The following is a 27,308-nucleotide window of genomic DNA, read 5'->3' on the forward strand; positions in this document are numbered from 1 at the left end:
GTGACTCCTGTTGTTGATTTAACAATTGACACTTTTATTTATGACATCAGTAATCACCCGAGGCTCTTGTCATGAGCTGCCAAGGCTATGGAAGCCTCTTGAGTTTGCCAACTCAGACCTTATTTCAACAAGGACATATCAATGTGGAAGTTCTCTCCTCCCTTCAGAGAAAGGGACATTTTCTATATCTTCTTGGTTTAATCTTTTTTAAAATTTTTTATTTCATAAATGTGAATTTACAAAGTGCAACTTTTGTATTGTTGTGGCTTCCCCCCCAACCTTCCTCCCTCCTGTGGCCCTCCCCTCTGCCTCTCCCATCCCGCCCTTTATCAAGTTTCATTTTCAATTGCCTTCATATACTGAAGATCAACTTAGTATATACTAAGCAAGGATTTCAACAGGCTGCATTCACACAACCGCACAAGGTATAGGGTACTGTTCGACTAGTAGTGTTTTTAAGTTTCATAGTAAAACACATTAAGGACAGAGATCCTACGTGGGGAGCATGTACCCAGTGACTCCTGTTGTTGATCCAACAATTGGCACTCTTATTTATGATGTCAGCAATCACCCGAGACTCTTGCTATGAGCTATCTAGGCTATGGAAGTCCCTTGAGTTCACCAACTCTGAACTTGTTTAGTCAAGGCCGTGTCACAGTGGAGGTTCCTTCCTCCCTTCAGAGAAAGGAGCCTCTCTCCTTGATGGCCTGTTCCTTCTGCTGGGGTCTTGTTCACCAGGGTCTTTCATTTAGATTGTTTTTTGCCACCACGTCATGGCTTTCCATGCCTGTGAGACTCTCATGGACCTTTTAGCCAGATCCAAATGTCCCAAGGGTTGATTCTGTGGCAGGAGTGCTTTTGGGCATTTGCCATTCTATGAGTCTGCTGTGTGTCCCACTTCCCACGCAGGATCCTTCTCTCCCTTTTAATTCTATCCTTCATTATTTGCTTACACAGGTCTTATTTGTGAAATCTCTTCTACACATACCCTATATTTTTGATCGGTTGTGTATTTATACTTATCACTTTACCAAGTGTGCCTGCATTGGTACCTCCCTCCTTGGTAAGATTGAGTTGAAATCCCCTGGCACATATCTAGTTCCACCATTGGAGGTAAGTCTGAGTGAGCATGTGCCAACCTATATATCTCCTCCCTCTCTTATTCCCGCTCCTATGTTTAACATAGATCACTTTTTTGTTAATTTTAAATGCCTAAGAATGATTGTGCATTGATTACAGAGTTCAACCAGTGGTCTTATGTAGAACAAACAGAGCAACAACAACCACCACCACCACAACAACAAATACTAAAAGGAATAAAATAGTAAGTTGTTCCTCAACAGTCTAGACAAGGGCTGATCCTGTCATTGTCTCTCATAGTGTCCATTTCACTTAGCAACAACAACAACAACAAAAATACTAAAAGGAATAAAATAGTAAGTTGTTCCTCAACAGTCAAGACAAGGGCTGATCATGTCATTGACTCCCATAGTGTCCATTTCACTTCAATGGGTATCATTTTAGATTCTCGTTTAGTTGCCGTCGATCAGGGAGAACATATGATACTTGTCCCTTTTGGACTGGCTTATTTCACTCAGCATGATGTTTACCAGCTTCCTCCATTTTGTTGCAAATGACCGGATTTCATTGTTTTTTTTTTTTTTTTTTTTTTTACTGCTGTATAGTGTTCCATAGAGTATATATCCCATAGTTTCTTTACCCAGTTGTCCGTTGATGGACATTTAGGTTGATTCCATGTCTTAGCTATTGTGAATTTTAGCTGCAACAAATATCGAGGTGCAAATGGCTCTTTTTTTTCTCCCCTTTAACTCCATTTGGGTAAATTCCAAGGAGTGGGATGGCTGGGACCTGTGGTAGTGCTATATTCAGGTTTCTGAGGACTCTCCAAACTGTCTTCCATAGTGGCTTTACCAGTTTGCATTCCCACCAACAGTGGATTAATGTACCTTTTTCTCCACATCCTCACCAGCATCTGTTGTTGGTTGATTTCTATATGTAAGCCAATCTAACTGGGGTGAGGTGAAACCTCATTGTGGTTTTGATCTGCATTTCCCTGATGGCTAGGGATCCTGAGCATTTTTTAATGTGTCTGTTGGCCATTTGGATTTCCTCTTTTGAAAAATGTCTGTTCAGGTCCTTGGCCCATTTTTTTTATTGGGTTGTTTGTTTTGATTCTGTGGTGTTTTTTGATCATTTTGTAGATTCTAGTTGTGAATCCTTTATCTGTTGTGCAATTTGCGAATAACGTCTCCCATTCTGTTGGTTGCCTCTTCACTTTCCTGACTGTTTCCTTCACTGTACAGAAACTCTTCAATTTGAGGTAATCCCATTTGTTTATTTTATCTCTGATTACCCATGCCTCTGGGGTCTTCTCCAGGAATTCTTTGCCTGTTCCAATATCTTGAAGGGTTTCCCCTATGCTCTCAATTAGTTTCATGGTGTCGCGGTGCATCTCTAGTTCTTTGATCCATGTTGAGTGGATTTTTGTATAAGGTGTAAGATAGGGGTCTTGCTTCATACTTCGACATGTGGACATCCAGTTTTCCCAGCACCATTTGTTGAAGAGGCTGTCATTATTCCAGGGGTTGGTTTTAGGTCCTTTGTCAAATATGAGTTGGTTATAGATGTTTGGATTGATCTCCAGTGTTTCTATTCTGTTCCATTGGTCTATCCCTCTGTTTTTGTACCAGTACCAGGCTGTTTTGATTATAATTGTCCTGTAGTATGTCTTGAAGTCTGGAATTGTGATGCATCCAGCCTTATTTTTATTGTAAAGGATTTCTTTAGCTATTCTCGGTCTCCTGTTTCTCCATATGAATTTCAGCATCGTTTTTTCTAGGTCTTTGAAGAATGACTTTGGTTTTTTGATTGGTATTGCATTGAACTTGTAAATTGCTTTTGGGAGAATGGACATTTTGATGATATTGATTCTTCCAATCCATGAGCATGGCAGGTTTTTCCATTTTTTTGTGTCATCTTCTATTTCTTTCTTTAGTGTTTTGTAATTTTCATCATAGAGGTCTTTGACATCCTTGGTTAAATTTATTCCAAGGTATTTTATTGTTTTTGTGGCTATTGTGAATGGGATTGATCTTAGAAGTTCTTCCTCGGCCCTGGCATTATCTGTGTATACGAAAGCTGTTGATTTCTCAACGTTGACTTTGTATCCTGCTACTTTACCAAACTCTTCTATGAGTTCCAATAGTCTCTTATAGGAGTTTATCAGGTCCCCTATATATAGTATCATGTCATCTGCAAATAGGGATAGTTTAACTTCCTCCTTTCCCATTTGTATTCCTTTAATTTCTTTTTCTTGCCTGATGTCCCTGGATAACACTTCTAGGACTATATTGAATAGCAATGGTGAGAGTGGGCATCCCTGTCTGGTGCCAGTTTTCAATGGAAATGCCTCCAACTTTTCCCTATTCAATATGATGCTGGCCATTTTTTTATCATATACTGCCTTAATTGTGTTGAGGAATGTTCCTTCTAACCCCAATTTGCTTAGGGTTTTCATCATGAAAGGGTGTTGTATTTTGTCGAATGCCTTCTCTGCATCTATTGAAATAATTATACGATTTTTGTTCCTCAATTTATTAATGTGATGTATTACATTGATTGACTTTCGAATATTGAACCATCCTTGCATACCAGGGATAAATCCCACTTGGTCCGGGTGAATGATCTTTCTGATGTGCAGTTGGATTTGGTTTGCCAGAATTTTGTTGAGTATTTTTGCATCTATGTTCATCAGGGAGATAGGACTGTAGTTTTCTTTCTCTGTTGTATCTTTTCTGGACTTAGGAATTAAGGTGATATTGGCTTCGTAGAAAAAATTTGGGAGGGTGCCCTCCCTTTCAATCGTTTTGAATAATTTGAGAAGAACTGGGGTTAGTTGTTCTCTAAATGTCTGGTAAAATTCGGCAGTGAAGCCATCCAGTCCTGGGCTCTTCTTTTTTGGTAGTGCATTTATTACTGATTGAATTTCTTCCATGGTTATGGGTCTGTTTAGATTTTCTATATCTTCATGGCTCAGTTTAGGAAGGTTGTATGTGTCCAGGAATCTATCCATTTCTTCCAGGTTCCCCAATTTGTTAGCATACATCTCTTTGTAGTGGTTTCTAATGATTCTTTTTATTTCTGTTGTGTCTGTTGTTACATTTCCATTACTATCTTTGATTTTACATATTTGGGTCTTCTCTCTCCTTTTTTTGATTAGTTGGGCCAATGGTGTGTCGATTTTGTTTATTTTTTCAAAGAGCCAGATCCTGGTTTTGTTGATCTTTTGTATTGTTTTTTTTGGTTTCAATTTTGTTTATTTCTTCTCTGATCCTTAGTATTTCTTTCCTCCTGCTGGATTTAGGCTTGACTTGCTGCTGTTTTTCTAAATCCTTGAGGTGCATGGAGAGTTCATTTGTTTGGTTCCTTTCCAGCTTCTTGATGTAGGCACCAATTGCTATAAACTTTCCTCTTAGCACTGCTTTTGCTGTGTCCCACAGGTTTTGATAGGTTGTGTTATCATTTTCATTTGTTTCTAGAAATCTTTTGATTTCTCTTTTAATTTCTTCGATGACCCACTGTTCGTTTAGGATCATGTTGTCCATTCTCCATATATTTGCATATGGTGTAGAGATTCTTGGGTTGTTGATTTCGAGTTTCACTGCACTATGGTCTGAGAAGCTGCATGGTATAGTTTCAATTTTTTTGAATTTGTTGAGGCTCCCTTTATGGCCTAGCATATGGTCAATCCTAGAGAACGTTCCATGTACTGGGGAGAAATACGTGAAATCTGTGGCTGTGGGGTGGAAGGTTCTGAAGATATCTATTAGGTCTATGTGGTCTATAGAGTCAATTAACACTGTTGTTTCCTTGTTGAATTTCTGTCTGGTTGATCTGTCTATTGGTGAGAGTGGGGTGTTAAAGTCCCCTGTTACTATTGTATTTGAATCTATATCTCCCTTTAAATCCTTTAGTAATTCTTTCAGGTAGCCAGGTGCCCTGTAATTAGGTGCATATACATTTATAATAGTAATGTCTTCCTGTTGGATAGATCCTTTAATCATTATAAAGTGCCCTTCTCTGTCTCTTTTAATAGTTTTTATGTTAAAGTCTATTTTGTCTGATATCAGGAAGGCCACACCAGCTCTTTTTTCATTTCTGTTAGCTTGGAGTATCTTTTTCCATCCTTTCACTTTCAGTTTGCGTGCATCTTTGCTGATAAGGTATGTCTCCTGAAGGCAGCATATAGATGGATTCTCTTTTTTGATCCAATCAGCTAGTCTATGTCTTTTGGTAGTAGAATTAAGACCATTCTCGTTCAGTGTGATTACTGTTAAGTACTGTCTTTTCCCATTCATGATTCCTGAAATGAGCTGTTTATGTATTTTGAACTTTGTTTGTAGGTTACTCTACATTTGCTTTTTTTGTAGTGAAGTTCTTGTTTTTTTATTTCTGTGTGCAGCACGTCTTTGAGCAAGTGTTGTAGGGTTGGATGCATGGATACAAATTCTTTCAGTTTCTGTTTGTCTTGGAAGATCTTTATTTCCCCTTCATTCATAAATGATAGCTTTGCAGGCTATAGTATTCTAGGTTGGCATTGTTTGTCTTTTAAAACTTGAAATATATCATGCCATTGTCTCCTTGCCTGTAGTGTTCATGATGAGAAGTCTGGGGTGAGTCGGATTAACTTACCCCTGAATGTGATTTGTCGTTTTTCTCTGGCACATTTTAGGATTTGTTCTTTGTGTGTCACTGAGCTGAGTGTTGCCACAATGTGTCGCGGTGAACTTCTCTTCTGGTGTACCCTATATGGAGTCCTGGCTATCTGCTGAATTTGGCTGTTGTTATCCAACTGCCTTTGTTTGAAGTTTTCTGATATTATTTCATTGAAAACACCTTTCAATCCATTCTCTCTTTCTACCCCTTCAGGGACTCCTATTATCCGAACATTACACCATTTGATTGAATCTTGTAGGTCTCCAACCATATTTTTTAATTTTTTAATTTCTTCTTCCTGCCTTTGAACTGACTGTATTATTTCTGGAAGTTTGTCTTCAAATTCTGATATTCGATCTTCTATTTCATCTGTTCGATTTCCGAGGAATTCCACGGTGTTTTATATATGGTCATTTGAGTTTTTCATTTCCAGTATTTCATTCTGTCTTCTCTTTAGGATCTCTAATCTTTGGGCTTGTTTTTCATTCAGCTCTTGACACTATTTCTCATTATTTCTAAGTAATCTGATTATTAATTTTCTGAATTCTTTTTCTGGCATGGTTTCAAATTCTTCTTCTTCAGCCTATGTTATGGTTGGTTTAGTCTGCTCCATTGGCAAGTTTATATGTTCTTCTGTATTATTATTGTGGGTTTTTGTTTTGTTTTTTGGCATTCTGTCTGGGTGGTTTTTCTGGTTGATTTCCCTCTGCTATAGACTGCTGTGAGTCTGTACCAATATCCAGTGTAAGCAGGCTGCTCTGCCTTCTAGTTTTGTTTATTTATTTTTAACTTTTTTTGTTTTGTTTTTTATTTTATTTATTTATTTATTTGTTTGTTTATTTTTGTAGCTTGTGTGGGTTGGTGTCAGGGCTTTGAGGTGCCAATCTCTGCCACTTAGGGGCCAGTTTCCTTGTTCCTATGTTTGCCCTTACGTGTCTGTGCCTGGTGTTCGTTGGTCAGCCACTTTCTCTCACTGCACCTTCTGCGTGAGGAGTGTCAAGTAGCTCCAGACCACCTTTGGACTCCGCCCCCACTGCTTCCCCCTTTGGAGCAGAGGTCAGCCTCCTTTAAGCCCGAATGTAAAGAAACAGGATGGCTGCACTCTGCCCGCTGCAGCTCTGATTGTGGGTTGGGCAGTTCCTAAGGATCCTGACATTTTTGATCCCTCAGTTCGCCCCCTGGGTCCTGCTCTCTTTCCACGGGCGCTATTCAGATATTTTTTTTTTCTGGTAACTTGAGTAAACTGGCGTCAGGGCTTTGAGCTGCCCTCCCTCGCTGCCTAACCCTGCGCAAGGTGTTTTGTTGCTCCACTCCACCTTTGGGCTCCGCCGCCGAAGGTTAGTGTGGTGGGGAAGCAGCTCTCCTTTAAGCCCTAATGTAAACAAACAAGGTGGCTGCTTCCCACCCGCTGCAGCTCTGATTTGGGGGAGGGATCCTGGATTGTTTAGTCCCTCAATTATTCCCCCTGAATTGTGCACTCTTTCCACAGGTGCTACTCACTCTGTTCCATTTTCTATTTCCTCCCTCACTCGGTCCTGCGTGTCTCAATGTCCGTCCCAGGGTAGGTTGGGGGAAGGGCGGCATCAGCTGGTGCAGTGGTGCCCGGTGAGCGCCCTGTCTCACCTCGGTTTCCAGAGCTCCCCTTTCAGTGCTGGCACCTGGCTTCTGCGGCTGGGCTCCCAACTCTGTGGCTGGGCTCCTGCGGCTGGGCTCCCCGCAGCTGCTGGGTTCCCCTCAGCGGCTGGGCTCCGGCGGTGGCTCGGCGGGGCTGGGCTTCCACGAGGTGGGCGACCTTGCTCTCCCCGTAGGTCCTCTGTGTCACATCCACTAGATCCGGGAGAGTTTCCTCTGCAATTTTTCCCTGAGCCTTTTTCTGAGGCTACAGTAACTCCACTTTTATTAAACTATCTTTTCCCAGACTATTGGTGCACGCCCTCACTATTCCGCCATCTTGGCTCCGCCCTCTTCTTGGTTTAATCTTGGTAGGTTACATGTGTTTAGGGATTTATCCATTTCTTTGAGATTTTCCAGTTTGTTAGCATTAGTTTTCCACAGTATTTGTATTTCAAGGGTGTTTCATCTCTTATGTTACTTATGTGAGTCTTTTTTCTTTTTGTTAATCAGGCTAAGGGTTTGTCTTTTGTTTATCTTCTCAAAGATCTTTTATATTGTTTATTTTTTAGTCTCGATTTCACTTATTTCTTCTCTGATCCCTATTGTTTCCTACTTTCTGCTAATTTCAGGTTTGGTTTTCTTTTGTTTTTCCAAGTCTTTCATATGTATCACTAGACATTTGAGAGCTTTTTTTTTTTTTTTAAAAAAAATGAAAGTAAGCATTTAATGCTATAATTTTCCCTGTTAATACTGCCTTTGCTGTATCCCCGAAATTTTGATGTGATATTTTCATTTATCTGAGAAAGTTTTTTATTTCCTTTGTTTAATTTCCTTTTTGATTTATCAATGATCAATCATTTAGTAACATGTTGTTTACCTTCCATGACTTTGTGAGTGTTCTATTGAAGTCATCCACTATTATTGTATTGGAGTATTTCATTTTTTGTGTAATAGTACTTGCTGTACATATGAATGGTCTTGTTTTGGGTGCATGTTTATGATATATCTTCATGATCTGATCCATGAATACTTTTATAAATATGTAATGTCCTTTGTGTATTTTTAGTTTTTGATTTAAAGTCTGTTTGATCTGAGTATAGCTACTCCTGTTAGCTTTTGGCTTCCCTTGCTTGGTATGTCTTTTTCCAGCCCTTCACTTTCAGTCTATGTGTATATTTTATTTATTTATAAGATAAAAGAGAGGCAGAGTTAGAGACAGAAGAAGAGAAAGAGGGAGAGGGAGAGAGAGAGAGTAGGAGAGAGAGAGGAAGAGGGAGTGGGGGGGTCTTCGATTTGCTGTTTCACACCCCAGATGCCTGCAATAGTTACAGCTGGGCTGATCTGAAGCCCAGGGCTTTTCCTGGGTGTCCCACATTGATGCAGGGGCCCAACTCCATGGGCTATCTTTCACTTCTTTCCCAGGCACATTAGCAGGGAGCTGACTCAGAAGTGGAGCAGCTGGAACTTGAACTGGTGCCCATATTTGATGCCAGCACCACAGACAGAGGCTTAATCTACTATGCCACAGTACCAGCCCCATGTATATTTTATTTATGAAGTTTTTTTTTTTAATTTGAAAGGCAGAGTTACAGAAAGGCAGAGAAGAGGTCTTCCACCAGCTTGTAAACTCCCCAAATTGCCCACAACGACCAGGGATGGGCCGATCTGAAGCCAGGAGCTTCTTCCTGGTCTCCCTTGCAGGTGCAGGGGACCAATGACTTGGGCCATCTTCTGCTTTCCCAGGCCATGGCAGGGAGCTGGATTGGAAGAGGGGAAGCCGGGACTCAAGCTGGCACCCATAAGGGATGCCAGCATTTCAGGCAGCAGCTTTACCTGCTATGACACAGTGCCAATCTCTGAAGTGAGTTTCTTATAGGCAACACATAGTGAGGTCATAGTTTTTCAACTATCAAGGCAACATAAGTCTTTTGGCTGGGAAATTTAATCCATTTGCATTTGAGAACTAACACCTGCCATTTTATTAATTGCTTTCTGATTTGTAATTGCTGTTAGAGAGTTTGGTAGTATAATGTTTTCGTAATGTTTATTTTGAATGTGGACTTCAGAATTTCTTGTAAGGCTGGTCTGGTGATGATGAATTTTGTCAGATATTTGCAAACTATGTAACAGATAAAGGTTTAATAACCAGAATCTACAAAGAGATCAAGAAACTCCACAACATCAAAACAAACAACCCACTTAAGAGATGGGCTAAGGACCTCAAGAGACATTTTTCGAAAGAGGAAATCCAAATGGCCAACAGACACATGAAAAAATGTTCAAGATCCCTAGCCATCAGGGAAATGCAAATCAAAACCACAATGAGTTTTCACCTCACCCCGGTCAGAATGGCTCACATACAGAAATCTAAAAACAACTGATTCTGGCAAGGATGTGGGGGAAAAGGGACACTAACCTGCTTTTGGTGGGAATGCAAACTGGTAAAGCCACTATGGAAGTCAGTCTGGAGATTCCTCAGAAACCTGAATATAACCCTACCATACAACCCAGCCATCCCACTCCTTGGAATTTACCCAAAGGAAATTAAATTGGCAAACAAAAAAAGCTGTCTGCACCTTAATGTTTATTGCAGATCAATTCACAATAGCTAAGACCTGGAATCAACCCAAAAGCCCATCAACAGTAGACTTGATAAAGAAATTATGGGACATGTACTCCATAGAATACTATACAGCAGTCAAAAACAATGAAATCCGATCATTTGCAACAAAATGGAGGAATCTGGAAAACATCATGCTGAGTGAATTAAGCCAGTCCCAAAGGGACAAATATCATATGTTCTCCCTGATTGGTGACAACTAACCAAGCACAAAAAAGGAAACCTATTGAACTGAAAGGGACACTATGAGAAGCAGTGACTTGATCATATCTTGTCCTGACTGTTGATGTTCAATTTAATACTTTATCCCTCTTTGTATTTTCTTTTGTTCTACTTAATACTATTGGTTGAACTCTGTAATTAACACACAATTTTTCTTAGGTGTTTAAATTTACCTGAAAAGTGATCCCTGTTAAATATAAGAATGGGAATAAGAGAGGGAGGAGATGTACAATTTGGGACATGCTCAATCAGACTTGCCCCAAATGGCAGAGTTAGAAACGTGCCAGGGGATTCCAATACAATCCCATCAAGGTGGCATGTACCAATGCCATCTCACTAGTCCAAGTGATCATCTTCAGTTCACAATTGATCACACTGATAGGTCTAAGAGTCAAAGGGATCACACAAACAAGACTAGTGTCTGCTAATATTAACTGATAGAATCAAAAAGGGAGAGAACGATCCAACATGGGAAGTGGGATACACAGCAGACTCATAGAATGGCAGATGTCCTAAATAGCACTCTGGCCTCAGAATGAGCCCTTAAGGCATTTGGATCTGGCTGAAGAGCCCATGAGAGTATTTCAGGCATGGAAAGCCAAGACACTCTGGGAAAAACAAAAAAACAAACAAACAAAAAAAACCAAAAAACAACTTAAATGAAAGATCTCAGTGAGTGAGATTCCATTGGAAAGAACGGGCCATCAAAGAAGGAGGTACCTTTCTCTGAAGGGAGGAGAGAATTTCCGCTTTGACTATGGCCTTGTCTAAATAAGATTGAAGTCAGCGAACTCAAGAGGCTTCCATAGCCTTGGCAACTCATGATTAGAGCCTAGAGAGATTTCTGACGCCATAAACAAGAGTGTGAAATTGTTGAGTCAATAACAGGATTCACTGTGTACTTACTCCTCATGTAGGATCTCTGTCCTTAATGTGTTGTCCAATGTGAATTAATGCTATAACTAGTACTCAAACAATATTTTACACTTTGTGTTTCTGTGTGGGTGCAAACTGATGAAATCTTTACTTAATATATACTAAATCGATCTTCTGTATAAAAAGATAATTGAAAATGAATCTTGATGTGAATGGAATGGGAGAGGGAGTGAGAGATAGGAGTGGTACGGGTGGGAGGGAAGTTATGGGGGAGGAAGCCATTGTAATCCATAAACTGTACTTTGGAAAATTATATTTACTAAATAAAAGTTAAAAAAAAAGATTTTGCTTATCTGAGAAATGCTTTTTCTTTCATTTCTCAAAGATAGCTTCACTGGGTATCATATATCCTGGTTGGAACTTTAAGATCTTGAATATATTATCACATTCTCTTCTGGAAGGTGGGGTTTCTGCTGAGAAGTATGCTGTGAATCTTCCTTTTTATATAACTTTATGGGATTTCATTGGGATTCTCTCCTTGTCCATAATGTTAGATGATTTGACCACAATATATCTTGGGGAAGATATTTTTGGTTGAGTCTGCTTGGAGTCCTTTGAGCTTCCTGTATCTGGATATTCATCCATGTCTTTTTCAAGACTTGGTGAGTTTCAGCTATTTCATTTATCAGATTCTCAATGCCCCTTTCCTTCCCTTTCAAGAATCCCTATAATATGAATATTTGATTATTTATTGGTATCTCACATTTCATGTACACATTCTTCTGTCTTTTTAAATTTTTTTTATTTATTTTTTTATTAAACTTTTATTTAATGAATATAAATTTCCAAAGTATAGCTTATGGGTTACAATGGCTTCCCCCCTCCCATAGCTTCCCTCCCGCCCGCAACCCTCCCCTTTCCCGCTCCCTTTCCCCTTCCATTCATGTAAAGATTCATTTTCAATTCTCTTTGTATACAGAAGATCAGTTTAGTATATATTAGGTAAAGATTTCAACATTTTGCCCATATAGCAACATCAAGTGAAAAAACTACCATTGGATTACTAATTATAGCATTAAATAGCAATGTACAGCACATTAAAGACAGAGATCCTACATAATTTTTTTTTCAAATTAATTAATTTTCTATGCCATTTCCATTTTAACACCAGGTTGTTTTTTTTTTTTCATTTCCAATTCTCTTTATATACAGAAGATCACTTCAGTATATAATTAGAAAAGACCTCATCAGTCTGTGCCCACACAGAAACGCAAAGTATAAAAATACTGTTTCAGTACCAGTCATAGCTTCACTTGGCTTTAGATGACACATTAGGGACAGATCCCACATGGGGTGTAAGTACACAGTGACTCCTGTTGCTGACTTAACAATTTGACACTCCTGTTCATGGCGTCAGTAATCTCCCTAGGCTCTAGTCATGAGTTGCCAGGGCTATGGAAGCCTTTAGAGTTCGCTGACTTTGATCTTATGCCGATAGGGTCATAGTCAAAGTGGAGGTTCTCTCCTCCCTTCGGAGAAGGGGACCTCCTTCTTTGATGGCCCCGTTCTTTCCACTGGGATCTCACTCACAGAGATCATTCATTTAGGTCTTTTTTTTTTTTCCATGATATCTTGGCTTTCCATGCCTGCTATACTCTCATGGGCTCTTCAGCCAGATCTGAATGCCTTGAGGGCTGATTCTGAGGCCAGAGTGTTGTTTAGGACATCTGCCATCCTATGAGTCTGCTGTGTATCCCACTTCCCATGTTGGATCTTTCTCTCCCTTTTTGATTCTATCAGTTAGTATTAGCAGATACTTGTCTTGTTTGTGTGATCTCTTTGATTCTTAGACCTATCAGAGCTATCAATTGTGAGCTGAAATTGATCACTTGGACTAGGGCGATGGCATTGGTACATGCCATCTTGATGGAATTGTGTTGGAATCCCCTGGCACATTTCTAACTCCACCATTTGCGGCCAGTCCGATTGAGCATGTTCCAAATTGTTCATCTCCTCCCTCTCTTTTTCCACTCTTAGATTTAACAGGGATCACTTTTCAGTTAAAATTTAAACACCTAAGAATAATTGTGTGTTAATTACTGAGTTCAACCAATAGTACTAGAACCACCACCACAACAACAAATACTAAAAAGGATAAAGTATTACATTGTACATCTAAAGTCAGGACAGGAGCTGATCAGTTCATTGTTGCTTATAGTGTCCATTTCACTTAACAGGTTTCCCCTTTGGCGCTCAGTTGTCACCGATCAGGGAAAACAAATGATAGTTTTCTCTTTGGGACTGGCTTAATTCACTCAGCATGATGTTTTCCAGATTGCTCCATCTTGTTGCAAATGACTGGGTTTCGTTGTTTCTTACTGCTGTATAGTATTCTATGGAGTACATGTCCCATAATTTCTTTATCCAGTCTACTGTTGATGGGCATTTGGGTTGGTTCCAGGTCTTGGCTATTGTGAATTGAGCTGCAATAAACATTAATGTGCAGATGGCTTTTTTATTTGCCAAATTAATTTCCTTTGGGTAAATTCCAAGGAGTGGGATGGCTGGGTTGTATGGTAGGGTTATGTTCAGGTTTCTGAGGAATCTCCAGACAGACTTCCATAGTGGCTTAACCAGTTTGCATTCCCACCAACAGTGGGTTAGTGTCCCTTTTTCCCCACATCCTCTCCAGCATCTGTTGTTGGTAGATTTCTGAATGTGAGCCATTCTCGCCGGGGTGAGATGGAACCTCATTGTGGTTTTGATTTGCATTTCTCTGATTGCTAGTGATCTTGAACATTTTTTCATGTGTCTGTTGGCCATTTGGATTTCCTCTTTCGAAAAATGTCTATTGAGGTCCTTGGCCCATCTCTTAAGTGGGTTGTTTGTTTTGTTGTTGTGGATTTTCTTGATTTCTTTGTAGATTCTGGTTATCAATCCTTTATCTGTAGTATAGTTTGCGAATATTTTTTCCCATTCTGTTGGTTGCCTCTTCACTTTCCTGACTGTTTCTTTTGAAGTACAGAAACTTCTCAATTTGATGCAATCCCAAATGTTAATTTTGGTTTTGACTGCCTGTGCTGTTGGAGTATTTTCCAGGAAGTCTTTGCCTGTGCCTATATCTTGCAGGGTTTCTCCAATGCTCTCTAATAATTTGATGGTTTCGGGTCGTAGATTTAAGTCTTTAATCCATGTTGAGTGAATTTTTGTGTAAGGTGATAGGTATGGGTCTTGCTTCAAGCTTCTGCATGTGGAAATCCAATTTTTCCAGCACCATTTATTGAATAGACTGTCCTTATTCCAGGGATTAGATTTGGATCTTTGGTCAAATATAAGTTGGCTGTAGATGTTTGGATTGATTGCTGGTGTTTCTATTCTGTTCCATTGGTCTATCCATCTGTTTCTGTACCAGTACCATGCTGTTTTGATAACAACTGCCCTGTAGTATGTCCTAAAATCAGGTATTGTGATGCCTCCGGCTTTGTTTTTGTTGTCCAGGATTGCTTTGGCTATTCGAGGTCTTCTGTGTCTCCATATGAATTTCAGCATCATTTTTTCCAGATCTGAGAAGAAGGTCTTCGGGATCTTGATGGGTATTGCATTGAATGTATAAATTGCTTTTGGGAGAATAGACATTTTGATGATATTGATTCTTCCAATCCATGAGCATGGAAGATTTCTCCATTTTTTGGTATCCTCTTCTATTTCTTTCTGTAAGGTTTTGTAGTTTTCATCGTAGAGATCTTTAACGTCTTTGGTTAAGTTTATTCCAAGGTATTTGATTGTTTTTGTAGCTATTGTGAATGGGATTGATTTTAGAAGTTCTTCCTCAGCCGTGGCATTGCCTGTGTATACAAAGGCTGTTGATTTTTGTGGATTGATTTTATATCCTGCTACTTTGCCAAACTCTTCTATGAGTTCCAGCAGTCTCTTAGTAGAGTTCTTTGGGTCCCCTAAATAAAGAATCATATCATCTGCAAAGAGGGATAGTTTGAGTTCGTCCTTCCCGATTTGTATCCCTTTAATTTCTTTTTCTTGCCTAATAGCTCTGGCTAGAACTTCCAGAACTATATTGAATAGCAGTGGTGAGAGAGGGCATCCCTGTCTGGTACCAGATTTCAGTGGAAATGCTTCCAACTTTTCCCCATTCAATAGGATGTTGGCCGTGGGTTTTTCATATATTGCTTTGATTGTATTAAGGAATGTTCCTTCCATACCCAGTTTGCTTAGAGTTTTCATCATGAAAGGGTGTTGTATTTTATCAAATGCTTTCTCTGTGTCTATTGAGAGAATCATATGGTTTTTCTTCTGCAGTCTGTTAATGTAATGTATTACGTTGATTGTTTTGCGAATGTTGAACCATCCCTGCATACCGGGGATGAATCCCACTTGGTCTGGGTGGATGATCTTTCTGATGTGTTGTTGCATTCTATTGGCCAGAATTTTATTGAGGATTTTTGCATCTATGTTCATCAGGATATTGGTCTGTAATTCTCTTTCAATGTTGCGTCTCTTTCTGGCTTAGGAATTAAGGTGATGGTGGCTTCATAGAAAGAATTTGGGAGGATTCCCTCTTTTTCGATTGCTCTGAATAGTTTGAGAGGAATTGGAGTTAGTTCTTCTCTAAATATCTGGTAGAACTCAGCAGTGAATCCATCTGGTCCTGGGCTTTTCTTTGTTGGGAGGGCCTTTATTACTGTTTCAATTTCTGTGTCAGTTATTGGACTGTTTAGGTTTTCTATGTCTTCCTGGCTCAATTTAGGGAGGTTGTATGTGTCCAAGAATCTGTCCATTTCTGATAGATTTCCCTGTTTGCTGGCATACAAGTCCTTGTAGTAATTTCTGATGATTCTTTTTATTTCTGTGGCGTCTGTTGTTACGTTTCCCATTTCATCTCTGATCCTATTGATTTGAGTCTTTTCTATTCTTTTTTTAGTTAGTTGGGCCAATGGGGTGTCAATTTTGTTTATTTTTTCAAAAAACCAGCTCCTCGTTTGGCTGATTTTTTGTAATGTTTTTTTTTGATTCAATCCTGTTGATTTCTTCTCTGATTTTAATTATTTCTCTTCTCCTACTGGGTTTGGGTTTGGTTTGCTGAAGATTTTCTAGATCCTTGAGATGACTTGAAAGCTCATCTATTTGGTGCCTTTCCAATTTCTTGATGTAGGCACCGATTGATATAAACTTTCCTCTTAACACTGCTTTTGTTGTATCCCATAGGTTTTGGTATGTTGTGCTGTTATCCTCATTTACTTCCAGAAAATTTTTGATTTCTCTTTTAATTTCTTCTATGACCCATTGTTCATTCAGGAGCATGTTGTTCAATCTCCATGTGTTTGCACGTGCTCTAGGGATTCCTGAGTTGCCAATTTCCAATTTCATTCCTTTGTGGTCTGAGAAGCTGCATGGTATGATTCTGATTCTTTTGAATTTGCTGAGACTTGCTTTATGGCCTAGTATGTGGTCAATCCTAGAGAGGGTTCCATGTACTGCTGAGAAGAATGTAAAGTCCTTAGATGTAGGATGAAATGTTCTGTAGATATCTGTTAGATCCATTTGGGCTATAGTGTCATTTAAATCTACTGTCTCCTTGTTGATCTTCTGTCCTGTTGATCTGTCTATCTCTGAGAGTGGAGTATTGAAGTCCCCCAGTACTATTGTATTGGGGTCTAAGTCTCCCTTTAAGTCCCTTAACAAGTCTTTTAAATAAGCTGGTGCCCTGTAATTAGGTGCATATACGTTGATAATCGTTATATCTTCCTGTTGAATGGATCCCTTAATCATTATATAGTGCCCCTCTTTGTCTCTCCTAACAGTTTTTGTGGTAAAGTTTATGTTGTCCGATATTAAGATGGCTACGCCCGCTCTCTTTTCATTTCTGTTGGCGTGGTATATCTTTTTCCAGCCTTTCACTCTCAGCTTGTATGGATCATTGTTGGATAGATGGGTTTCTTGTAAGCAGCAAAAGGATGGGTTTTGTTCCTTAACCCAATCAGCCAATCGGTGTCTTTTAACTGGACAGTTCAAGCCATTAACATTCAATGTGACTATTGAGAAGGAGTAACTTTGCCCTGCCATTTGCCAAAGATATTTTCTAATATCTGGTTTGAGATTCCTGTGATCTTTTGCTGTGAGGTTTCCTTCCTTTACCTTCTTTCATATTGGTGACCGTGTTTCTGTGTTTCTGTATGTAACACATCTTTAAGCATCTTTTGCAGGGCTGGACGAGTGGCGACAAATTCTTTCAATTTCTGTTTGCTGTGAAAGGTCTTAATTTCACCTTCATTCACAAATGAGAGCTTTGCAGGATATAATATTCTGGGCTGGCAGTTTTTCTCTCTTAGTACCTGGGCTATATCTCACCATTCTCTCCTGGCTTGTAGGGTTTCTGATGAGAAATCAGCTGTAAGTCTAATTGGAGATCCTCTGAGAGTAATCTGGCGTTTCTCTCTTGCACATTTTAGGATCTTTTCTTTGTGTTTCACTGTGGTGAGTTTGATTACGACGTGTCGTGGTGTGGATCTCTTTTGGTCATGTTTATTAGGGGTTCTCTGAGCTTCCTGTACTAGGATGTCTCTTTCCTTCTCCAAACTTGGGAAATTTTCTGCTAGTATCTCACTAAAAAGGCCTTCTAATCCTTTCTCCCTTTCCATGCCTTCAGGAACTCCTAGAACCCAAATGTTGGGTTTTTTAATAGTATCCTGTAGATTCCTGACAGTATTTTTTAGATTTCTGATTTCTTCTTCTTTTCTTTGGTTTGCCTGTTTCCTTTCCTGTTCTCTGTCTTCTAATTCCGATATTCTCTCTTCTGCTTCACCCATTCTGTTTTTAAGGCTCTCTAATGTGTTTGTCATTTGATCTATTGAGTTCTTCATTTCATTGTGGTTTTTTGTCACTATCGCAAATTCCTGTTCCACTAGTTTTTTCATTTCATTTTGATTCCTCCTTAATATTTCATTTTCACGGGAGAGATTTTCTATCTTGTCCATTAAGGATTTCTGTAGTCCAAGAATTTGTTTTTGAGAACTTCTTAATGTTCTTATCAATTTTTTGAAATCTGCTTCTTGCATTTCCTCTATTTCTTCATCTTCATAATCTTGCATTGGCGTGTCTTGTTCACTTGGGGGCGTCATAGTGCCTTCCTTGTTCTTGGTACCTCCGCTTCTATGTTTCTTGCTTGGCATGTTAGAGATAATTTGTGGTGTTTTTGTTTTTGTTTTTTTCTCTCGTTATACTATGCCTCTAAGTGAGCTGTCTGCTTTGTTGGAGCCTTAGGGGCTGTGATGGGTGTGGCCAGAGAGCTATGCTTGTTTCTTGAGGTTTAAGGCTGTGTAAAGAGCGACTCTCCCAGATTACTTGCTCCTTGCTGGCTCGCTCTCTCTCTCTTTTTTTTGACTCAGTTGGGAGTGGAGTTGAGGGTAGTTGAAATCTGGCCTCTGTGAGTATTCGTTTGATCTACCCCTGGGACCATACACAGGGTTTATGCAGCCCTCAATGTGTTCTCCAGTTTCACTAAAGATACTGAGTTTGGCTGAGCTTTACATATGTAAAATCGCGGTGCTCTTTGTTTTGCTTGGTGAGTGAAGGGAGAGGCCTCTGTTCCCCCTCCCCCCAATGTCTCGGACTTCTCAGGTCTTTGTCTTACCCTCCTGGGTTCCCGCGCTGGCGAGATTCTGTGGCTCTGGCTCCTCTCTCGCCGCTGCCGCTCGGCTCCTCTCGGTTGCTTTTCCACGCGGTGGGTTCCCTGTAAGTCCTCTGTGTCTCATCCACAAGATCCGGAAGCGTTTCCTCTGCAGTTTTATTCTTGAGTCTTTTCCTGAGGCTACAGTAATTCCACTTTTATGAAAGTTTATTTTCCCAAACTAAGGCACACGTCCTCACTATCCGCCATCTTGGCTCCGCCCCCCCCATTCTTCTGTCTTTTAAATTCTATTTTCGTCTTATCTTATTTGGTTATTTCAAGTCTTGTCCTTCAGGTCGGAAATACTTTCCTCCACGTGGTCTGTTTTGCTGTTGAAACTCTCAATCATATTTTTTAATTCATTGAATATTTCATTTCTAAAATATGTTTCTTCTTAATGATTCTTCTTAGTGAATGTTTTACTCATGCCACCTATTGTTTTCTTTATTTATTTAAGCTATCAATATTATCTTACATCACATTGAATTTTCTTACAATCATAATTTTGAACTCTATTTTTGGAGAATATTGTGTTCTTTTGGAAGTGTCATACTACCTTGCTTTTTCTTGTTTCCTGTATATCTACATTGATATCTGTGCATCTAGTAGTCTTTTCTTTTTTAAAAATAAAGATTTATTTTATTTATTTGAAAGGCACAGTTAGAGAGGGAGGGAGAAGAAAGAGGGAGAGAGAGAATCTCACAACTGCTGAGTCACTCTCTGAAATGGCTGCAATGGCCAATGCTGGACCAGACCAAAGCCAGGAGCTTCTTCTGGTTCTACTATGCGGGTGCAGGGCCCAGGGACTTGGCCCATCTTCCTCTGCTTTCCCATGTGAATTACCAGTGAGCTGGATTGGAAATGAAGCGGCTGGGACTTGAGCTGGTGCCAAAATGGGATGCCAGCATTGTAGGCAACAGCTTTATCTGCTATCACTACACCAGCCCTGTGGTGTTTTGTTCTTTATGGAGTAGGTCTTACTGGGAAACAGTTTATGTTTTTTTACATTTCTGTAGAATTCATTCTAACATCTCCTTTTTCATCTCTGATTTTATTGAGTCTTCTCCAACCCATATTCGGTTAGTTGGGCCAGTGGTTTATAAAAAAAAACAGCTCTTCATTTCCCTGATCTTTTGTATTTTTTGTTTCAAAATATTTATTTTCCTATTTTATTATTTCCTACTAATTTTGGGTTTGCTTTGTTCTTTAGGTCCTTGAGATACATTGGTAGATTATTTGATCAGTTTCTTGAAGTAGGCAATAATTGCTATGAACTTTCTTCTTGACACTGCTCACTGTTTTCTATAAGTTTTCATATGTTGTATTGTCATCATCAATCATTTCTACGATTTTAAATTTTCCCTTTTGGTTTCTTCTGTGACCCACTGTTTGTTCAGGATCATGTTGTTCAGTCTCTATGTGTTTGCATGTTTTCTAGAGTTTCTTAAGTTGCTAATTTCCTGCTTCATTCCATTATGTTCAGGAAGGATATGTGATATGATTTCAATTTTTTTGAACTTGTTGAAACTGCTTTATGACCTAGAGTATGGTCTATCCTAGAGAAAGTTCATCTGTATCCTCAGGTTTATAGCAGCTGAATTTGCAATAGCAAAGGTACAGAATCAATCCAGATTTCCATCAGCTGATGACTAGACAACAAAATTGTTGTATTTATACATGATAGAATACTACTCAGCCATAAAAAGATGGAATTCTGTCTTTTGCAACAAAATGGATCCAATTGGAGATCATTATGCTTAGTGAAATAAGTAATCACCAAAAAGACAAATATGTGGGCCGGCGCCGTGGCTCAACAGGCTAATCCTCCGCCTTGCGGCGCCGGCACACCGGGTTCTAGTCCCGGTCAGGGCACCGATCCTGTCCCGGTTGCCCCTCTTCCAGGCCAGCTCTCTGCTGTGGCCAGGGAGTGCAGTGGAGGATGGCCCAAGTGTTTGGGCTCTGCACCCCAGGGGAGACCAGGAGAAGCACCTGGCTCCTGCCATCGGAACAGCGCGGTGCGCCGGCCGCAGCGCGCTACCGCGGCGGCCATTAGAGGGTGAACCAACGGCAAAGGAAGACCTTTCTCTCTGTCTCTCTCTCTCACTGTCCACTCTGCCTGTCAAAAAAAAAAAAAAAGACAAATATGTGTTTTCTCTGATTTGTAGTAACTAATATATGGAATATAAAAATAAAATGTAGAGGAATGAAATTGATATTACAAGATTTGATTATTTTTATAGCCCTCCTGAGGAACAGTGGTCTTTCTATTTACCACTTGTTGAATTCCTTATTTAGTAGAGGAGTAAGCTTGTAATTGTGAAGTAAATTGAAAGTATGTATGGGGCCGAAACTTTGGCGCAGCGGGTTAACACCCTGGCCTGAAGCACCAGCATCCCATATGGGCGCCGGTGAGTCCCAGCTGCTCCACTTCCAATCCAGTTCTCTGCTATGGCCTGGGAAAGCCATAGAAGATGGCCCAAATCCTTGGGCCCCTGTACCCATGTGGGAGATCCAGAAGCAGCTCTGGCCGTTGTGGCCAATTGGGGAGTGAACCATCATATGAAAGACCTCTCTCTCTGTGTAACTCTGACTTTAAAATAAATAAATAAATTTTAAAAAGAAAGTATGTAATTGTAAACATTAAAAGAAATATAAGAAAGGAAGGAGGATAGAGGGTGGGAGGTAGGCTTTGATGAAACATGTTCTTTAAAGAATGCCTATCAAACATATGGAATTTATTCCCTCTATATACATAATAAAAGAAAAAAGTTTATGGTCCAGGTGGAATGCAGAATATCACTTGGCTTGATGCTTTGGCTTTGGTTCTAGGTCAATCCGAATGTGTAACTTCTTATTTATTTTGCTTTAGTCAATGTCTGTTGTGTGCCCATAAGCAAGACTGAAGCTTTTTTTTTAGGGGTAAAAGTATGACATTTTGGTGAATGTGGGCTTCCTATCTTCATTTTCTAGAGTTGGGTATCAGCTACCTTAGGGGTTGTGATTGCTTGTTTTGGTGCTTAAACTCACAAGTTTGGCTCTCCTCTTGTCCCATTGGCAAGCCTGTGTGATGCTGGGGTTTATGTCACCAATAGTTGTGCTGTAGTACTGTGAGATATGGATGGGACCTTCTACAGATCTTACTGGGTGAGTACAACTGATGCTGGTGCTTATAAGACCAAAAACCTTAGGCCCCGAACTAGGGCATGTGAACTGAATCTTTCTGTCATCACACCGAGTAACTACAAGGTATAAAGGAGATTTTTACTGAGAGGTTTGTGTCTGGGGAGGTGGAAAGCAGAAAGGTTTTCTCTAGCTCCCAACAAGTAGATTGCAGTATGTTTGTGGAAATCAGTACTGATTTTCACAGTTCTGTTTTGCAGGATTCAGTGGGATTCTTATCCAGATCTGCCAGGGTGGACACCAGGTGTGGGAATAGTGCTAGCCACCTGCCTGAATCAGAATGATGCAGTAGAGCACTCTAGATGCCATGAGTGTGAGTTACTACAAAGAGATTGTCATACTAATATCAACAGTCCCAGTTCCACAGGTACAGATGGAACTGGCCCTAGTTCTCATGAGCATGCAAGAGTGATGGTAGGGTTTGTGCCTGGAGCTCCTAGCACCATGAACTAGGAGATGCAGAGGGAACTTCTTCAGGTCAAGTCTGGATTTTTATGGGTTGCTGCTGGTGCTAGCCGCAAGAATCTGAGGGGAATCCCTCCTCCCAGATTATATAGACTAAGTGAGAACATCTCCAGAGTTTATGCCCAGAACTCCCATAGTTAAAGGATGCATGGGTTCATTCTGCCTTCTAAGCTGCCCTGACTATGGCTCTGGTCATGTCTGGTAGCAGTGTGATTGCATGCTCTCTGCTTAATCAGAGCATGGTTCAGCCACGTCTCTGCTACACCCAACTGAGACTGGTGCTTTGGGAGGTTGAGGGAGACAATGTAGCTTGGATTTGCTTTTTTGGAGTAAAGTATCTGCTCAGCTACCAGTTAGCTTCCCAGGCTGGACTAGAGTTCAGGGGGAAGACTTTGGAATTCACCTTAGTTAAAGCTGCCACTGTCAGGGGGCTGTGGCAACTTTTCCCTATCTTTAGGCAAGATGGTATTTCCCAGTTGGCAGCTGGCTGGGTAGATGCAGGATAAGGTAAAAGTGTGTTTGGTCACATTGTTGTGTTCATCTTCTTTCTTTACTGTGCCAGAGAGTTTCTGCTCTCTTTTTGTGACTGAGGTCAGTGTGGCTTCTCATTATTCACCTATCTTGTATCCTAGAGAAATGCAGCTTCCATCATGAATCATTTCTCTTGCACTTTTTCTCTTTGAATTTCTCACTTGTAGGAAGCAAGCTTCCATGCTATGAGTTATCCTTTGGACAGATGTATGTTGCAAGGAAATGAAGCCTCCAGCCAATAACTAAAGAGAAAATGAACCCTGTCAACAAGCATGTTCGTGAGCATGCAAGTAGACTCTTCAGTAAAACAAAGAACCTATAGAGGACTGTATAGCCTTGTTAGTTGCACCCTTATTGGGACCCTCTGTCTAAACCACCCCACTAACTTGCTACCGTATTTCTGACTTTCAGAAACTCTGTGAGTTTATTTTAAGCTGTTAAATTTTAGAATAAATTTCTATGCATAAGTAGAGAAATAATATACCCCAGAACCAGTCTTCTTCCCATATTCCCAATCTCAGTGAAACTGTAGCATGATCTACATGCTTACAAGTCAAGATCTTGAGATAGGCAGAATACTTTCTCCTTTACTCTTCCAATCAATTGTCAAGTCCTGTTAAGCATCTATTGTGTACTTGAGACAAAATTAGGTATTGGGATACAATGAACAAATTAAAGTTGTTACAGAATTCAAATTTTGGTGAGGAGACCAGGGAGTAAGCAGTGACTAATTTAATACTGTTATATATGTCTGCCAGTGGTGATGGTGTATATGCAGAAGAAACCAGGGTGATATAGAAAATGGTGTGGGTAGGAGCTTGCCTACCTAAGAGGGTCACAGGTGATATTTCTAGTAAAGTGTAGACATTCATGACATTAATGTGGATGCCCTAGAGAAGAGTAGTCCATATAGTGGGCATCATCAGTGCAAAGACCCTAAAGAAGTGTGCTTGATGTATTTAATAAACAGCAAGGAAGCCTTGTGTCCAGATAAAAAATAATGAGGAGGAGTATGGTAAGGAACAATATTAGAAAGGTAGTATGTGTCCTTGTAGAAAGGATTTTGACTTTTATTCTGCACCAGCTGAGAAGGCATTGATATGTCGTGAGTATAAGAGTGACAAGATCAGGTTTAGGTTACAAAGCATCCTCATGGTGATGGTGCTGAGAATAGATCTTGAGGGAGAGCTGGGAGTGGTGAGAGAACAAGAACCATGATGGTGATATAGGATAGAGAGATGGTATTAGAAGTTATCTGACATGCTTAAATTTTAGATATATTCTGAAAATAGCACTGACAGTTAGCTGATGGATTGGTGTGACAGAAAGAAAGTGATCAAAGACATCACCAATGATTTTAAAATGCTCAGTGGACCTGAGGGAAGGCTTGAAAACTATGCAACTGATAAATGATTAATAGCCAGAATCTAAAGAACTCAAGAAATCCAACAACAACAAAATAAACAATCCAGTTAAGAAATGGGCAAATAACAAACTCAAATTTTTCAAATGACAAAATTCAAATGGTCAACAACACATAAAAAATGCTCAGGATCAGTAGCCATCAGGGAGATGAAAATCAAAATCACAGTGAGTTTTCATGTCATCCCAGTTAGAACCTGGCTTTTATAGAGAAAACAACAAACAATAAATACTGGTGATGATGTGGGGAAAAAAGTTCCCTAATCCACTGTTGGTGGGAAGGTAAACTGGTGCAGCCATTGTGGAAGACAGTATGCAGAATACTCAGAAATCTGAATATAGACCTACCATATGACCAAGTCATCCCACTTGTGGGAATTTACCCAAAGGAAATGAAATCAGCATATGAAAGTGTGATGGGCCCAGATGCCCATCAACCGATGGCTAGATAAAGAAAATGTAGTACATGTACACCACGGATTATTACTCAGAAAAAAGAATGAAATTCTTTCTTTTGCAACAAAATAGGTACAACCGGAAATCGTTATCTATAATGAAATTAGGCTGTCCTCTAAAGACAAATACCATATATTTTCCATGATCTGTGGTAACCAATATAGTACAAAAAAGTAAAATATAATTATTTTCATTGTAATCTGCATATAATTATTCCCATATATAAACTGTTGAGAGGAAATGGCTTATACCTAAATTAACTCAATTATTATCTTGTAACCACAAAGGAAATATTTAGATGTTACACTGTCATTGGTTCTATTTCATTGAAAAAATTCTGACTAATTGACAAAAAACTATATATGGGTGGAGTAATCAGTTATACGTTCAGTTTTTGTTTATAGCAGTTGTATATAGTCCCACTAGAGTATTTTTGTTTTTTACTTGTTAAACTTTTTAAATTATATTTTCTCAAAATCTACAAAAACAGAAAGGTAAAGGAAGGAGAGTTGGAGGGAGGGATGAAGAAAGGAAATATTATGTTCTTAGACTTGTATCTGAAAATCATATTGAATCTGTTAAAAACTAGTTTCAATTAAAAAAAAGTAAAGTTGTACTGTTCACACAGCTAACTATTGGTGGGGACTAAATTTTATATAACTCTGTCTGATTTCAAACACCTGTCCAGGAAAACTATATTCCAAAGAACTATTCTGTCTCTATTAAGTCTTTGTCACACTCAGTTACAGTGATAGCAATATTATGTCTGTCTGATTTTCAAATATTCTCACTATAGTTATTTGAGAAATAAAATAACATCAATTGACAATGATTAGTGATACTATGCTTATAGGGCTTCGGATGGATGACATTATTATAAATTAGTATAGCCATTGTAGCCAACAGTATGGTATTCAACTAAAAATATAGCTGCTATATGATACAGTAATCCTTCCTCTGGGTTTATATCTGAAGAACATGTAATTAGTGTGCTGAAGAACTATTGCACTCCCATGTTTATTAAAGCATCGTTCACAACAGCTAAATATGGAATCAACTTAAGCATCCATCATTTGATGAATAAATTGAATGAATAAAGAAAATGTGATGTGTGTATATATGTATACATATACATGTATACAATAAGATGTTTTCAACAAAAAATAATGAATTATCATTTGTAGGAGCACAATTGAACCTGGAGGATGATACATTAAATGAAACATCAGAGAGAAAAATTACGTGTCATTTAACTTACATGTGGAATTTATAAAAGTGAACCCAGAATTAGTACAATGAAACTGGGGTGGGAGAATATGTTGGTCAAAGATATAAAATTTTAGTTAGGTAGGAAGAAGTTTATGAACTGTATTGTGCAATAAGGTCATTATAATTAACAACAATATGTTCCTGAAAATTGCTAAGTAAGTAGATTTTATGTATTCTCACCCAAAACACTAATTATATTAGCTAAATACTTATGATAATTAACTTAATTTAGTCATTCTACCAGGTATTCATTTTAAAAATTATACTGTGCATGATATAAACAATTTTAATTTTTAAATGTTAAATATGAGTAAATACAAAGACTATAGCTTTAAAAGCTTTTTTACTTTTTTTTATAAAGGAAAAAAATTTCATGTATTTTGTATATACAGTGTTAAGGGCATAATGATACTTCCTACCCTATCCTTTCTCCTTCCCTAACTGCCGCCCTCCCATCTTTTCCTCTTTTTCTTTTAATTTTTACAAGGACATACATTCAATTTACTTTATAATTACAGCCTTAACTCACCAGTAAATAAAGAATTCAACAATGAGAAAAACCACTGTTCCTCAAGTGTATAGACAAGGATTATAAACACTTATAGAATATAAAAATATAGGCCGGCGCCGTGGCTCAACAGGCTAATCCTCCGTCTTGCGGCGCCGGCACACCGGGTTCTAGTCCCGGTCGGGGCACCGATCCTGTCCCGGTTGCCCCTCTTCCAGGCCAGCTCTCTGCTGTGGCCAGGGTGTGCAGTGGAGGATGGCCCAAGTGTTTGGGCTCTGCACCCCAGGGGAGACCAGGAGAAGCACCTGGCTCCTGCCATCGGAACAGCGCGGTGCGCCGGCCGCAGCGCGCTACCGCGGCGGCCATTGGAGGGTGAACCAACGGCAAAAGGAAGACCTTTCTCTCTGTCTCTCTCTCTCACTGTCCACTCTGCCTGTCAAAAATTAAAAAAAAAAAAAAAGAATATAAAAATATATAACAATTAAAAAAGCTCTGTGCCTACCACTTGATTAAGAACTAAAAGATCACTTGTTACTTTAAAAAAGAAAAAGATCCCTAGTATGGGTATTGTGGTACAGTGTGTTAAGCTGCTACCTGTAATACTCATATCTCATATTGGAAAGCCTGCAATTGAGCCCCTACTTCCCTTTGGATCTGGCTTCCTGCTGATGAAAGGCAATGGACGATCAACAAAGTTCTTGGTCTCCTGGGATGAAGTTTTGTGTTCC

Source organism: Lepus europaeus, chromosome 3, assembly GCF_033115175.1.
Source record: "Lepus europaeus isolate LE1 chromosome 3, mLepTim1.pri, whole genome shotgun sequence".
Lineage (NCBI taxonomy): Eukaryota > Metazoa > Chordata > Mammalia > Lagomorpha > Leporidae > Lepus > Lepus europaeus.